Genomic DNA, 13,906 nt, shown 5'->3' on the forward strand with positions numbered 1-13,906 from the left:
AAAATCCGACAGGTAAGGAAGAGAGTGAATAGATGCAGTCTCCCTCACCAAAGTTAAGCATAAGAACCAAGTCTGGTTAGAGGTTGACAAGTACATGGAGTAGCTAAGGCAAGAGGCCAGCAAGGATGACTTCGAGATGAGTGCAGAAAACATGCATAATTAAATTGGTGGTCCTGTCATGGTCTACACCATGATGCACATGCTTCAGGGTGAGATGGACATAGGTTCCAAGACTATATGCTCAGATTCCATGGAGGAAAGAGTCCACATTCAGTAAGATAACATCAAGAAGTTTGGGGACATCACAACACAATACCAATTTGAGTATCAGTGCATGACTGAGAAGCATCAAGTGGATGTTGCTGAGTTGGTATTTCCCAAAACCTCAGAGTCATAGTGTTTTTCCTTGTTAGGATATCTCTAGCCTATTTTCTCTCACATGGGTGCATGTGGAAAATTTGTTTTATTTGCAGTTGGGTTGTAAATGAAATTTCAAGTGTCATTAGTGGAATGTGAACAATCACTATGTAATGTAAAGAGTTATTTGTAAATAAGTTGAAGATTCGTGAGGGTAGTCGAAGAGTCAAAAAGGGGAATGTCAAGGGTCACCCAACCCTTTATTATAAATAGAACCTCATAACTCATATAACAGGCTTTTGGGAGCCAAGATTTTCGCTAGGCATTGCTTAGAGGAGCCCTGGAGAGTATTATGACGAGCCTTGGATTCTCCACAACACAGAGAGAGTACATCTCTTTGGAGGAGCTGACTGTGCTGATTGTAATGTTCCACTATTGGGGCTAGTGGCAACCAATGGTGTATGTAAGGATGGAACTTTCACTTAATAATATATAATAGAGCCAACACATTTTCATGCATATGTTTTTATTGTAGTTGGACTATTCTAGTTTCTTTAGCAATGTAAGTTATTTAACTTATGCATGTGTATGAACTATTTTGTATGCAATTGTATGAATCTTGTTGTAGACGTGTTGTTAGTTTAACCTGTGATTTTGGTTTGTGGACTATTCCTCTTTCCATCTTGTGATGTCATTCTTCTTGTGTGTTCCTTACAAACTGCGTACTATTATAGACTTGTAAGGGATACACTTCCTTTTTCCCCTCATGTGTTAAAACCCTCATGCATCTCACTTGAATCGCTATAAGGTCATGTTGAGGGCCCCGAGGTCGGGTCAACAACAAGGGGGATACCCACCTGGTCCGGAACCTAGTTGGCGGCTCCTTGCCCGTTTGGAGTAGCGGGTCCGACTGGGGGTAATGGGACCAGTTTCCCAATGTGATGGGTGTGTGTGTGTGCGTAGAGTCTGATGGTATTAATCTAAGGAAGGGGGGAAGGATTCTTCTAATCTAGTCTTAATTCTAACTGTTAAATTAACTCTATGCTAATGTAATCTAATGAAGAAAAATACATCTAATCTACGCTAACCCGGGGTGTTTTTCTTTTGTTATGCGATCTAGAAAGATTTCTAACAGCAGCCGGTAATAAAGATCATTCAACTGATATCAGAATATAAATCAATAAAGATAAACCATTCTGCATAAGAAGTTAGGCAGAGTAGTTGTGAACAGCATATCGTAGAATCAGTTTTCTCTATGTTAAACATAAATAAATGACCCCACCGTACAGAAGTGCCAAATGGTAATACAGATATTCATGCAATAACATACAAAGAACTCAACCACATATCACTTTAGGAATACTAGCAGAATCTAGCCAAGAGATAAAAGTACCATTTATGACTAAGTTCACTAATAAACTTCAAGTAACAATGATTTATTTCTACTTGTTCTAACATCTGCTAAGAGTACAAAAGTGCAACATCAGTAACAGATATTAAAATGCAAACATAAATAAATCTCGATCCATCCATTCATCAAAAACCTCCTCTGAGGGTGCAGAAGTGCATGTTCTGAGGATAAGGTTTTTGACAGATTTCCGGACCCTTCTCCAAAAACCATGAGAAGGGTTAAATACTACTAACTAATCAATATTAATTACATGAAATTAGGGAATCGGCCTCAAATGACCGTCCTTTTACTAAAAGCAACTTTATTTCTAAACTTAAAATCTAATTTCTGACCGTTTCTGTATATTCTCTTTAGTGCTGTCAACAGTGTAATGCTTTCCTGGGAAGAGTCGGCTAGCCGCCTTCTTGTTTCGCTCGAGAGATAAAAGTGGAAATAGCAGGAGTTGGCACTTCCTTCCGGCAGACCAGAAGATATTTTCGAAAACCTTTCTCTAGCTGGGTGTATTCGCCGTGTGTATACTTAGCGTGTCCCAGTTTCTTCTCGAACTGATTTTGCTGTTGCCGTTTTCGGTTTCCGGTCGTGCGAATGACTGAGTGGGTTAAGAGTCATGATGCATGGGCAACTCCCTGTGTCGAGAATTTCTTCCGTTCTTTGTTCCAGGTTTCCCTGAAGCGTTCTCCTTCTCATGCGCTTCTTTCTCTGCTTCACTAAGTCTTAGCTTCAGGATCTTTTCTGAATACGTTGCTTTTGTGCGCCTTTGACTCTGAGTCTTGGATATTCTAATTTCATCAGCGCCGGTTGGCTGATAGCCTGGAATCTGCTGTTCTGCTGCATGCGGCATCCATTTTGCGAAAGCATTCTCTCTTTGCTGATTGGCGCTTTCCTCTTTCCTTCAGATGTTTCCTGCATATAAACTTATATCAGTTGCGTGTCTTGCAGTTTACACAAAGGAGAAGTGAAATGAAAAGACTTGACGTGAAAGCATTAATCTCTAATGAATGCATAATTCTGACATCCATCATCACTTGACTCTTTGATAAATGTAACGCAATCATTCCTAGATACTTAAGCATGCGGTCATTAAATTCTTTCAAGGCGCGCGCTAAATGCATGGGTCTATCGTGTGGTAAGTCTTTTCAGATCGCAGGTCGCAGATCACAGATCGCCTCCATCGCAGATTGCAAATTGCAAATATCGCAAGTTCTCGTTTAATGGTCACGTCGTATAACGTAATGCTTGCGATTTGCGATATCACATATCGGCGATCGCATTGCTCGAAGGTTTTTATCTTAAGGGGCGCGTGTGAGGTATGCGATGCGATGAACTTCGCATCGCAATTTCGCAGTATTTGTTTTTCGCGCTCGAGTTATGCTTTGGCTTTTTCCTTGCGATGCGATTTGAGCCTTAGGGAGAGAAATACAAAAACTTTAGAAAAATATTTTTTTGGGATTTTCGTTCAGGGTCCCCTCTTCGCTTGACATTATTGCTAATGTCAAATGAAGAAAGGGGGGTTGTTGGTGACCACAACAATGGCGATTCACTGTGAAGAACCAGTTATCTCTGCTTGTTCTATTGCATTTTCACTTCCAAAACAGAAAAAGTTTTCTTATGCCTAAATTTTGTTATGGACAGATAGAGTATTTACCTTTTATCCTGTCAATGATGCTTCGTCACAACTTCTTATTTGATTCTGATTGTTTGTTTCCCCTGGGTTATTTTTTGTATTCATACCTAGTCATTACTCAGTCTCCTCAAAGACAAAATAAGGTCTTCTCTGCGTACTAGCTTTGTAAAGTATGCTCATTTGTCGCAGGTAGAGCCTCTGCTGCCCGCAAGCGACCATAGCCTCGACAGGGTTACCATGTTATCCAGCAATGATCCTTTTTCCTGCTTGAGGTTATTTACAACATTCCAGAGAAAAATCCTTTTGACACTTTTTCTTTCTTTTCTGATTTTTTATTCTCTAACGAACAATGTCTTGGTTTGGTGGCCAAATTATGACACAGTCATTCACTTGATTTATACTTCTTGCTGAACAAGCTGGCTCGTGATGAGACCCCTTGTCTTTCGATTGCACAATCTTGAGTCGTTGCCCTGTTTTGGTAGACAGTAGTGGCAAAGTGAGCAAGTTATAATATCTGTGATCATGATAAGCCGGCTTGTGATGAGACCTCTTATTCTTTGAGATATAGTGTTTTCTTGGATTGTCTCTCTGGATGCTGCGATTTTCCTTAGCAGGGAGGAAGTCATTGTTTTTCCTTAAGAAAGCTCTGGACGACAATAATAGAGTTTTAAGAACAGCAGTTTTGCAGAGAATGTTTATTTTGCTATCGATGATACCTTTCATAGCATTGTCATAAAACAATTTTTTGCCAAAAGTTACTCTCATCCCAGGTTTCTTTGTGAAGTTTGAAACTAACATCATATTCAGGTTAAAGTTAACTCTATTTGTCAATAATAAAAGTCAGATTTTTCGAAAAGTTTTGCTATTTATACAAGTGAAATCAAAATCTGATACAGAAATGGTATGTTTCTTCATGAATACTATTTATGATCATTTACAACCAGCCCTATCTATGAAAAATGAAAACTAACATGAAAATTTAAAACTATCCTACAAAAACAGAAGGATGACCTTCTATGGGAAATACATTTTGAGGATTTGTCCGTTTACAGGTAGAGAATCTCTTCTGCCTGTCAAGTCCTGCAACACAAAAGTCGACGGGCCTATGACTTCTACGATTTGAAAAGGACCAAGCCATAGCTTCTGGAATTTTGTATGTTTGCCCTTTTCTTCGTGAGCCTTATCCCACTTTAAAACTAGATCACCCATCTGGAAGTTTTTTCTGGTCTTTATGTTCGAGTCAAAAGAGGATTTTATCAACGCTTGGTGGTGAGCATGGGTTTTCTTGGCCTGTTCTCGTCGTTCTTCTAACTTGATTATCTCCATTTGCCTTAGTTGTAAGGGAGAAGTAGGTACTTCATCAATGTGTTGTACTAAGGACAAAGAGGGAATGAGTAAGTGAGTAGGAAGAACTGCTTCTCTCCCGTAAACCAAATTAAAGGGAGAAGTCCCGATAGAGGCTTTCTTGGTAATTCTGTCTGCCCATAAGGCGTTTACCAGCGCTTTCTGCCAATTCTTTTGGTTTTGGTCAACTGTCTTTTTGATAATCCTGATTAGGTTCTTGTTTGTTGATTCAGCCAACCCATTACCTTGCAGATAGTAGTTGGCAGAATACTTCAGTTTGAACCCTCTTTTGAGCGCGAACTCAGTCATGGTATTTCCAGAAAAATATGAAGCATTATCAAATATTAAGGCCGTCTGCAATCCAAACCTAGTAATGATAAACTGATCTATGAATTCAACAATGTTTTCAGAATTAGCTGTCTTGAGCGGAACTGCCTCTACCCATTTAGTAAAATAGTCGGTTGCAGTGAGGATATACCTATGTTGTTTAGAGGAGTGAGGAACGATCTCACCTATTATGTCTAGGCCCCATTGGCTGAACGGCTGTTCGATGTTAACCGGCTACAGTGGCATGGATGACTTCTTTTGTTTTCCTGCAGCGGTTTGGTAGACTTGGCATTTTCTCACGTGATTGTACGAGTCTTTGAACAGCTTGGGCTAGTAGTATCCTGCACGTAAGATCTTGTGTGCGGTGGCTTCTCCAGCATAGTGTCCACCTGCTGGTCCATCGTGGAGTTCCTGCAAAACCTTTTCGGCTTCAGTTTTCTCAAGACATCTAAGAAGCACAGAATCATAGTTTCTTTTAAATAAGACATCATTTACGAACTGGTATTGTTTAGCTTTTAACCTTAGGGCTCTCTTTTTTATGTGATCCAGGTGAAATGGAGCATATCCGTTCTTTAGGAAATAAATGATGTTGGCATAAAATGATTCTGCGTCGTTTAGGCTTACCTCATACGCGTGTACCTCTTGAGGTGACTCTTCGGGGATTTGCGATGCTCCAGCTAACATCTTGCAGAAGCCTTGGCCTCTTACGATTTGTGCCGGCTTGATTTCCAGGTCGTATTCTTGCAAGGCGGTGATCCAATTCGCTCTCTTTTCGCCCACGTCTTTCTGAATCAGGAGGTTTCTTACCGCCGGGAATGGTACTATGACCTTGGTATGAGCCTTTAGCAAGAAGGGTCTGAAATATTTGACTGCTTTAAAGACGGCATATGCCTGTTTTTCTACGTCCGAATATTTCAGCTCAGCACCTTGTAAGTTTGAGCTAAAGAATGCGATTGGGGCTTCTGCATTTTCTTTGTTTGCCTGGGTCAAGATCGCAGCATAAGAATGCTTTGAGGCAAACGTGTATAAGACAAATGGTTCTGAAAAATTTGGGGTTGCTAGGGATGGAGCGTCGATGATGGCTTGTTTGATTAAGTTAAACGCTTCGTGCTCGTCTAGACCCCATTTAAAGTTTGAATTCTTTTTTATCATTTTTTGTAAAGGAGAAATAATATGTGAAAAATCTGGGACAAATCTTTTCACAAAATTGATCTGTCCTAGGAAAGATTGCATGGTCTTTTTGTTATGGGGCATGGATATCTCGGAAATTTCTTTGATTCTGGCAGATTCGATGTGGATGCCCGATTTGGACACTATGAATCCTAGCAATTTTCCTTCACTCAACGCGAAAAAAGATTTCTTCGGGTTAAGCGAGATTCCATACCTTAAATATCTTTGAAAGATTTGCTTCAAATCTCTGAGATGGTCGCTTCGTTTTTTGGAGTACACAGTTATATCATCCAGGTAAATCACCACTGATTTATTGATTAACCCTTTGAACGCAATATCCATAGCTCTTTGAAAAGTAGCGCCGGCGTTGATCAGATCAAACGGCATCTTTCGATACGTGTAGGTACCCCATTTAGTTCGGAAGGTGGTTTTTAGCTGATCGTCTGGGTGTACCAGCACTTGATTATATCCTGAGAATCCATCCAGGAAAGACATCAACTCTGAGCCTGCTACAACCTGTAATATTTACTCCATAGGTGGGAGGGGAAAATTGTCCTTCTAACAGGCTTTGTTGAGATTCCGGAAGTCAATGCAGATTCTAATATCTCCGTTTTTCTTCCTAACAGGTACCATATTGGATACCCATTTGGAATGTCTAACCGGGAAAATTATTCTGGCTATCAACAACTCATTCAGCTCAGTTTTTATCTGATTTTCCAGGTTGGGGTGGATTTTTCTGAGCTTTTGTTGGACGGGTTTCTCGTTATCGATCATAGGGAAAGTGTGCTGAATGATAGAAGTGTTATAAGTTTTCAGCTCATCGTAGTTCCAGGCAAAGACGTTTTTGTACTGTCGTAGAAGACGGATGTATGCTGATTTTTCTTCAGGAGCTAGGCCTTGGCCTAGATTGACGTTTTGGGGTTTCTCGTCGGTTCCTAAGTTCACTGACTCGTAGTTCAGAGTTGAACTGTAAAGTTTGGCATTAGTTGACTTTTTGAACCGACTTTTTAAGTCATACAAATCTTCTAATTTGACCACTGATTTGGGTATAGCGTTATCAGTGCCACTTTGTTGTATTTGGTGGTCATGACAGTCCTCGTCGATTATCTGGTTTGAGTAGGATCCTTCGGAGGTAAGGAAACTTACGATGTCTGGGTCGTCGTTGAATACTCTCCAGTTGGTGATGTTGTCAGGAATAGACAGTTTAAAAATTAATTCTATCGAAAACCTATCTGGACTAAAGTCTTCGGAGGGAATGAGTCTGGAGGCTACGTTTGCTAGCAGGTCTGCGCTTGCATTGTGAAGTCTTGGGATTGATGAAATATTAAATGCTGTAAAATGCGCAGTGAGATCTTGCACTAAAGATTGGTAGTGCTTTAAATGACTAGATAGGCAGTGTATGGTGTTACGTACCTGTTTGACGACGATCTCGGAATCTCCAAAGACTTGAAGATATTTGACGTTGGAGCCGATTGCTTTGTATAGGCCTTGCACCAAGGCTTCGTATTCCGCTGTGTTGTTCATGCAATCGAACTCCAGTCTGCATGTGAGCATGGTCTTATTTCCGTATGGGCTAATCAAGACGCATCCTGCTCCCGCTCCCTCCTTGGACATAGAGCCATCAAAATATAATTTCCAAAATAAAGAAGTATTTACAGGGTTATCTAAGAAACTAACACATTTTGAATCATCAGTCTGGGAAATGTTTTCTACTTGGGACACGACTGAATTTTCTAAATATGGTGATATGTGAGCATTGAAATTTCCAAGGAAAGAGTCTACCGAATAGTTGCCTATGATGCTGCTGTTGTATGCTATGGCTTCGTTCTCTCCCTCTAGGTCCGTCACTATGTACTTTTGGTGCAGTTCTCATTCAACCTTTATTTGATTTGGCTTCCCGTTGAAGGGTAACCACATGTGCGACCAGTCAGTCGAAAAATATCCGTGGAGCTTCTCGGACCAATCCCTGCTAAGAATTAGACCATAAAATTCAGGGATGTCAGCAACTAGAATATCGATGACCTGGCACACCTTGGGGTTGGACGATAGTCTTATGTTCACTTGATTTAGTTCGCCTATCACTTCGACTTGTGATCGATCAAGTTGAACTATGCGTACTGTGGATTTTTGCGGTTGAACATTAAGTTTGGCACATATTGACTTGGGTAGAATATTGGCTGAAGCACCAGAATCAACCAAGCAGTTATGCACGTTTCTGTTAAAGATTTCGTAAGTGAGGAGGAAAGGGGGAGTGTGAGATCTAGACCTCCCTCCAATCAAGACGATGTCATTTGGGTCGATTTTATTGATCGCGTTGATTGGGGGTCTTCCTACATTATGAGAAGCTATAGCTGTAGGTAGAGGCGCAGTACGTACGGCGTGTAACTCTTTCATCATGATCTTTTGTTGGTGTTTCAATTTGCTCAGCTCGTACAGGGTGATATTAGCCCTAGTCTTCTTCATGTCGTCGATGATGTTATACTCCATTTCATCCGACACTATTAGTGTCTTTGATGGAGGCGATTGCTCTGATTGGACTGGGCTAAATGAGGTCGCTTTAGGGGTTGTCTTCTTTGTTGCGACCTTTTCTCTTGCTGGAGGGCTTGCGCCCTTCTGTTTTGGGGTAGTCTGGGGAGGATCAAGTTGATTTCTGCTTCTTGTACTAACCGGAAGTGCTTCTTGATCTTCCTCTTGTGGGAGGATGAAATCCCACATTCCTTGCAGTTCCACCACTTCTTCATCGTCGGTATGTGTTTCAGCGGTGTTCTCTTCTTCTTCTTCTTCAGATTCCACGTTAGAGACCACGCTAGGTGGCTTCGTCTCCATAGGAGGATTTCTCTTAAAACTCCTAAAAGGCTTTCTTGGGGACGATTCTGCTACTTGTTTCCTGATATCAATCATCTCATTTGACATGGCCTTTAATACCTTTTGTAATCCTTCCATGTCGAAAGGATCCTTCGTTTGCTTCTTCTTGGTTTCTTCTTTGAAAGAGATTTTCTTAGATTTACTCTCTTCGATTGTAGATCTCTTTTCTAGGGCTACTACGCGTCTTTCGATTGCTGATGCCTCAGCCAAATTTTCGACTAAGGTTGTCTTGCTTGCCCTATCTACGAAGATGGCCAAGTTTTAAGGTAAGGCGGTGATGTACCATTCGCATCTTACTTCCTCGCTGGGTTGGGAAGCAGCGGGGATTTTATTGAGGATCTTGTTGAACTGTAAGTTAAAATCTTTAATGGGTTCCTGAGCCTCAGCTTTAAGATTAGACAGATCATTGATTAGTGTCGCTGTCGATCTATCATCGCCGAATTTTGTGAGAAATTGATTTTGAAAAATATCCCAGCTGGTGATAGATCCGGAGGGTAACGAGAAGTACCATGACCCGGTCGTCCCTTGCATCGTATAGGGGAAGAGTCCGACCATGGCGTCTTCGTTGGTAACTCCGTTGAGATTAACAGAAAGCATGAAATTATTGATATGTTCTTCAGCTAGCATTCCAGTTTCTGGATTGAACTTTGGTAACCACTTCTCAGGATGGGCGGGTATTGGACTCAGGGGTGGAGGCATTAGAACTGCCCCAGGGTTGTTCCATGGAGATTGTGCCATCGCTGAGTTGTTGTTTAGTAAAAGTGTAGAAGATGATCTTTGAGGTTGAGAAGATAGAGTTGTTATGATTTTTGACGTTTGTGGAGGAAGAGTTGCGGAAGATGGATGAGTGATTTGAGGTGGAGATGTGGGTGGTCGACTTCGCGGAGAGAGAGTTGAAATGGATGAGGTGGATGAAAGAGTCTCTCTATCAGACTCTTGAAATGTTTTCCTTGCTCTTTTCCTAGTGGGGAGAGGGATTTCAATTGGCTGAATGCCAAACTTTTCACTCTTCAATCGGGTCAGGGGATGAGCAGGGTTGTATTGCGAAGTCAAGCTGCTTTTAGATTTATCAGATTTCTGGTTAAAAATAGAGAATCCCTAGAGTTTACGGATCAAGGTTTGAACTTCAGGGGGATCGACAATAAGTTGTTCTGATGTATCGGGATGTATAGCAGCGGTGGATGTCCGAGCGACTTCCAGTTCTGAGTTTACTCGTATTGGGGAAGTCGGGGAAGTTGGTGAGGGTGATTTGCTCTTAGAATGATATTTGGGTTTTGAATTATGTGCCATTCATAGCTGTGGCCCTCCTTCTAGCGCCAGAAATGTTGAGGGCCCGAGGTCGGGTCAACAACAAGGGGGATACCCACCCGGTCCGGAACCTGGTTGGCGGCTCCTTGCCCGTTTGGAGTAGCGGGTCCGACTGGGGGTAATGGGACCAGTTTCCCAATGTGATGGGTGTGTGTGTGTGTGTAGAGTCTGATGGTATTAATCTAAGGAAGGGGGGAAGGATTCTTCTAATCTAGTCTTAATTCTAACTGCTAAATTAACTCTATGCTAATGTAATCTAATGAAGAAAAATACATCTAATCTACGCTAACCCGGGGTGTTTTTCTTTTGTTATGCGATCTAGAAAGATTTCTAACAGCAGCCGGTAATAAAGATCATTCAACTGATATCAGAATATAAATCAATAAAGATAAACCATTCTGCATAAGAAGTTAGGCAGAGTAGTTGTGAACAGCATATCGCATAATCAGTTTTCTATATGTTAAACATAAATAAATGACCCCACCGTACAGAAGTGCCAAATGGTAATACAGACATTCATACAATAACATACAAAGAACTCAGCCACATATCACTTTAGGAATACTAGCAGAATCTAGCCAAGAGATAAAAGTACCATTTATGACTAAGTTCACTAATAAACTTCAAGTAACAATGATTTATTTCTACTTGTTCTAACATCTGCTAAGAGTACAAAAGTGCAACATCAGTAACAGATATTAAAATGCAAACATAAATAAATCTCGATCCATCCATTCATCAAAAACCTCCTCTGAGGGTGCAGAAGTGCATGTTCTGAGGATAAGTTTTTTGACAGATTTCCGGACCCTTCTCCAAAAACCATGAGAAGGGTTAAATACTACTAACTAATCAATATTAATTACATGAAATTAGGGAATCGGCCTCAAATGACCGTCCTTTTACTAAAAGCAACTTTATTTCTAAACTTAAAATCTAATTTCTGACCGTTTCTGTATATTCTCTTTAGTGTTGTCAACAGTGTAATGCTTTCCTGGGAAGAGTTGGCTAGCCGCCTTCTTGTTTCGCTCGGGAGATAAAAGTGGAAATAGCAGGAGCTGGCACTTCCTTCCGGCAGACCAGAAGATATTTTCGAAAACCTTTCTCTAGCTGGGTGTATTCGCCGTGTGTATACTTAGCGTGTCCCAGTTTCTTCTCGAACTGATTTTGCTGTTGCCGTTTTCGGTTTCCGGTCGTGCGAATGACTGAGTGGGTTAAGAGTCGTGCTACATGGGCAACTCCCTGTGTCGAGAATTTCTTCCGTTCTTTGTTCCAGGTTTCCCTGAAGCGTTCTCCTTCTCATGCGCTTCTTTCTCTGCTTCACTAAGTCTTAGCTTCAGGATCTTTTCTGAATATGCTGCTTTTGTGCGCCTTTGACTCTGAGTCCTGGATAGTCTAATTTCATCAGCGCCGGTTGGCTGATAGCCTGGAATCCGCGGTTCTGCTGCATGCGGCATCCATTTTGCGAAAGCATTCTCTCTTTGCTGATTGGCGCTTTCCTCTTTCCTTCAGATGTTTCCTGCATATAAACTTATATCAGTTGCGTGTCTTGCAGTTTACGCAAAGGAGAAGTGAAATGAAAAGACTTGACGTGAAAGCATTAATCTCTAATGAATGCATAATTCTGACATCCATCATCACTTGACTCTTCGATAAATGTAACGCAATCATTCCTAGATACTTAAGCATGCGGTCATTAAATTCTTTCAAGGCGCACGCTCAATGCATGGGTCTACCGTGTGGTAAGTCTTTTCAGATCGCAGGTCGCAGATCGCAGATCGCCTCCATCGTAGATCGCAAATCGCAAATATCGCAAGTTCTCGTTTAATGGTCACGTCCTATAACATAATGCTTGCGATTTGCGATATCACATATCGGCGATCGCATTGCTCGAAGGTTTTTCTCTTAAGGGGCGCGTGTGAGGTATGCGATGCGATGAACTTCGCATCGCAATTTCGCAGTATTTGTTTTTCGCGCTCGAGTTATGCTTTGGCCTTTTCCTTGCGATGCGATTTGAGCCTTAGGGAGAGAAATACAAAAACTTTAGAAAAATATTTTTTTGGGATTTTCGTTCAGGGTCCCCTCTTCGCTTGACATTATTGCTAATGTCAAATGAAGAAAGGGGGGTTGTTGGTGACCACAACAATGGCGATTCACTGTGAAGAACCAGTTATCTCTGCTTGTTCTATTGCATTTTCACTTCCAAAACAGAAAAAGTTTTCTTATGCCTAAATTTTGTTATGGACAGATAGAGTATTTACCTTTTATCCTGTCAATGATGCTTCGTCACAACTTCTTATTTGATTCTAATTGTTTGTTTCCCCTGGGTTATTTTTTGTATTCATACCTAGTCATTACTCAGTCTCCTCAAAGACAAAATAAGGTCTTCTCTGCGTACTGGCTTTGTAAAGTATGCTCATTTGTCGCAGGTAGAGCCTCTGCTACCCGCAAGCGTCCATAGCCTGGACAGGGTTACCATGTTATCCAACAATGATCCTTTTTCCTGCTTGAGGTTATTTACAACATTCCAGAGAAAAATCCTTTTGACACTTTTTCTTTCTTTTCTGGTTTTTTATTCTCTAAAGAACAATGTCTTGGTTTGGTGGCCAAATTATGACACAGTCATTCACTTGATTTATACTTCTTGCTGAACAAGCTGGCTCGTGATGAGACCCCTTGTCTTTCGATTGCACAATCTTGAGTCGTTGCCCTGTTTTGGTAGACAGTAGTGGCAAAGTCAGCAAGTTATAATATATGTGATCATGATAAGCCGGCTCGTGATGAGACCTCTTATTCTTTGAGATATAGTGTTTTCTTGGATTGTCTCTCTGGATGCTGCGATTTTCCTTAGCAGGGAGGAAGTCATTGTTTTTCCTTAAGAAAGCTCTGGACGACAATAATAGAGTTTTAAGAACAGCAGTTTTGCAGAGAATGTTTATTTTGCTATCGATGATACCTTTCATAGCATTGTCATAAAACAATTTTTTGCCAAAAGTTATTCTCATCCCAGGTTTCTTTGTGAAGTTTGAAACTAACATCATATTCAGGTTAAAGTTAACTCTATTTGTCAATAATAAAAGTCAGATTTTTCGAAAAGTTTTGCTATTTATACAAGTGAAATCAAAATCTGATACAGAAATGGTATGTTTCTTCATGAATACTATTTATGATCATTTACAACCAGCCCTATCTATGAAAAATGAAAACTAACATGAAAATTTAAAACTATCCTACAAAAACAGAAGGATGACCTTCTATGGGAAATACATTTTGAGGATTTGTCCGTTTACAGGCAGAGAATCTCTTCTGCCTGTCAAGTCCTGCAACAAAAAAGTCGATGGGCCTATGACTTCTACGATTTGAAAAGGACCAAGCCATAGCTTCTGGAATTTCGTATGTTTGCCCTTTTCTTCGTGAGCCTTATCCCACTTTAAAACTAGATCACCCATCTGGAAGTTTTTTCTGGTCTTTATGTTCGAGTCAAAAGAGGATTTTATCAACGC

The sequence above is a fragment of the Pinus tabuliformis genome, chromosome 3_2 (genome assembly GCF_031772625.1).
Source record: "Pinus tabuliformis cultivar Carrire ecotype Pingquan chromosome 3_2, CPIR1, whole genome shotgun sequence".
NCBI classification, from domain to species: domain Eukaryota; kingdom Viridiplantae; phylum Streptophyta; class Pinopsida; order Pinales; family Pinaceae; genus Pinus; species Pinus tabuliformis.